The sequence below is a fragment of the Amblyomma americanum genome, chromosome 1, assembly GCF_052857255.1.
Source record: "Amblyomma americanum isolate KBUSLIRL-KWMA chromosome 1, ASM5285725v1, whole genome shotgun sequence".
Classification (NCBI taxonomy): Eukaryota; Metazoa; Arthropoda; class Arachnida; order Ixodida; family Ixodidae; genus Amblyomma; species Amblyomma americanum.
In genome coordinates, this window is record NC_135497.1 from 522,163,273 (window position 1) to 522,166,713 (window position 3,441).

Below are 3,441 nucleotides of genomic sequence, written 5' to 3' on the forward strand. Positions count from 1 at the left end.
CGGTGCGCGTTGGAAGTAAAAAAAGTTTGTTACGGCCCATAATCTACATCCGCTGAACTCGTAAGGTGCGCGTTTGAATGAAAGAAAGTTTGTTGCGGCATTTTTTTCTACATCCGCTGAACTCCTATGGTGCGTGTTGGAATCAAAAAAGTTTGTTACGGCCTATAATCTACAACCGCTGAACTCGTAAGGTGCGCGTTTGAATGAAAAAAGTTTGTTGCGGCTTTTTTAATCTACATCCGCTGAACTTCTACGGTGCGCGTTGGAAGTAAAAAAGTTTGTTACGGCGTAAAATCTACATCCGCTGAACTCGTAAGGTGCGTGTTTGAATGAAAAAAGTTTGTTGCTGCTTTTCTAATCTACATGCGCTGAACTCCTACGATGCGCGTTGGAAGTAAAAAGTTTGTTGCGGCTTATTTAATCTACATCCGCTGAACTCCTACGGTGCGCGTTGGAAGTAAAAAAAGGTTGTTGCGTCTTATTTATTCTACATCCGCTGAACTCCTACGATGGATGTTGGAAGTAAAAAAAAGTTTGTTGCGGCTTATTTAATCTACATCCGTTGAACTCCTACGGTGCGCTTTGGAAGTAAAAAAATTTGTTGCGGCTTATGTAATCTACATCCGCTGAACTCCTAAGGTGCGTGCTGGAAGTAAAAAAGTTTGTTGCGGCTTATTTATTCTACATCCGCTGAACTCCTACGGTGCGCGTTGGAAGTAAAAAAAGGTTGTTGCGTCTTATTTATTCTATATCTGCTGAACTCCTACGGTGCGCGTTGGAAGTAAAAAAAGTGTGTTGCGTCTTATTTAATATAAATCCGCTGAACTCCTACGGTGCGCGTTGGAAGTAAAAAGCTTTGTTGCGTCTTATTTAATCTACATCCGCTGAACTCCTACGGTGCGCGTTGGAAGTAAAAAAAGTTTGTAGCGGCTTATTTATTCTATATCCGCTGAACTCCTATGGTGCGCGTTGGAAGTAAAAAAAGTTTGTTGCGTCTTATTTAATCTACATCCGCTGAACTCCTACGGTGCGCGTTGGAACAAAAGAAAGTTTGTTGCGGCTCATTTAATCTACATCCGCTGAACTCCTATGTGCGCGTTGGAAGTAAAAAGTTTGTGGCGGCTTATTTAATCTACATCTGCCGAACTCCTATGGTGCGCCCTGGAAGTTGAAAAAAATGTTTGCTACGGCCTATACTACACATCCGCTGAACTTGTAAGGTGCGCGTTTGAAGTAACAAAAACGTTTGTTTCGGCCTAAATGTTCTGCATCCCCTGAACTCAGCCGGTGCGCGTTGGATGTAAAAAAAAATTGTTGCGGCTTATTTACTCTACATCCGCTGAACTACTACAGTGCGCGTTGGAAGTAAAAAAAAGTTTGTTGCGGCTTATTTATTCTATATCCGCAGAAGCCATAGGATGCGCGTTGCAAGTAAAAAAAAGTTTGTTACGGCTTATTTAATCTACATCCGCTGAACTGCTACAGTGCGCGTTGGAGAAAAAAAGTTTGTTGCGGCTTATTTAATCTATATCCGCTGAAACCGTAGGGTCCGCGTAGGAAGTAAAAAAAAGTTTGTTACGGCTTATTTAATCTACACCCGCTGAACTTCTACAGTGCGCATCGGAGGGAAAAAAAGTTTGTTGCGGCTTATTTATTCTATATCCGTTGAAGCCGTACTGTGCGCGTTGGAAGTAAAAAAAAGTTTGTTGCGGATTATTTTATCTACATCCCTTGAACTCCTACAGTGCGCGTCTGAAGTAAAAAAGTTTGTTGCGGCTTGTTTAATCTACATCCGCTGAACTCCTATGGTGCGTGTTGGAATCAAAAAAGTTTGTTACGGCCTATAATCTACATCCGCTGAACTCGTAGGTGCGCGTTTGAATTAAAAAAGTTTGGTGCGGCTTTTTAATCTACATCCGCTGAACTTCTACGGTGCGCGTTGGAAGTAAAAAAGTTTGTTACGGCCTAAAATCTACATCCGCTGAACTCGTAAGGTGCGCGTTTGAATGAAAAAAGTTTGTTGCGGCTTTTCTAATCTACATGCGCTGAACTCCTACGGTGCGCGTTGGAAGTAAAAAAAGGTTGTTGCGTCTTATTTATTCTATATCCGCTGAACTCCTACGGTGCTCGTCGGAAGTAAAAAAAGTTTGTTGCGGCTTATTTATTCTACATCCGCTGAACTCCTACGATGCGCGGTGGAAGTAAAAAAAAGTTTGTTGCGTCTTATTTAATCTACATCCGCTGAACTCCTATGGTGCGCGTTGGAAGTAAAAAAGTTTGTTGCGTCTTATTTAATCTATATCGGCTGTACTCCTACGGTGCGCGTTGGAAGTAAAAAAATTTAGTTGCAGCTTATTTAACATACATCCCCTGAACTCCTACGGTGCTCGTCGGAAGTAAAAGAAGTTTGTTGCGGCTTATTTAATCTACATCCGCTGAACTCCTACGATGCGCATTCGAAGTAAAAAAAAGTTTGTTGCGTCTTATTTAATCTACATCCGCTGAACTCCTACGGTGCGCGTTGGAAGTAAAAAAAGTTTGTTGCGGCTTATTTTATCTACATCCCCTGAACTCCTACGGTGCGCGTTGGAAGTAAAAAAAGTTTGTTACGGCCCATAATCTACATCCGCTGAACTCGTAAGGTGCGCGTTTGAATGAAAGTTTGTTGCGGCATTTTTTTCTACATCCGCTGAACTCCTATGGTGCGTGTTGGAATCAAAAAAGTTTGTTACGGCCTATATTCTACAACCGCTGAACTCGTAAGGTGCGCGTTTGAATGAAAAAAGTTTGTTGCGGCTTTTTTAATCTACATCCGCTGAACTTCTACGGTGCGCGTTGGAAGTAAAAAAGTTTGTTACGGCCTAAAATCTACATCCGCTGAACTCGTAAGGTGCGTGTTTGAATGAAAAAAGTTTGTTGCTGCTTTTCTAATCTACATGCGCTGAACTCCTACGATGCGCGTTGGAAGTAAAAGGTTTGTTGCGGCTTATTTAATCTACATCCGCTGAACTCCTACGGTGCGCGTTGGAAGTAAAAAAAGGTTGTTGCGTCTTATTTATTCTACATCCGCTGAACTCCTACGATGTATGTTGGAAGTAAAAAAAAAGTTTGTTGCGGCTTATTTAATCTACATCCGTTGAACTCCTACGGTGCGCTTATAAGTAAAAAAATTTGTTGCGGCTTATGTAATCTACATCCGCTGAACTCCTAAGGTGCGTGCTGGAAGTAAAAAAGTTTGTTGCGGCTTATTTATTCTACATCCGCTGAACTCCTACGGTGCGCGTTGGAAGTAAAAAAAGGTTGTTGCGTCTTATTTATTCTATATCTGCTGAACTCCTACGGTGCGCGTTGGAAGTAAAAAAAGTGTGTTGCGTCTTATTTAATATAAATCCGCTGAACTCCTACGGTGCGCGTTGGAAGTAAAAAGCTTTGTTGCGTCTT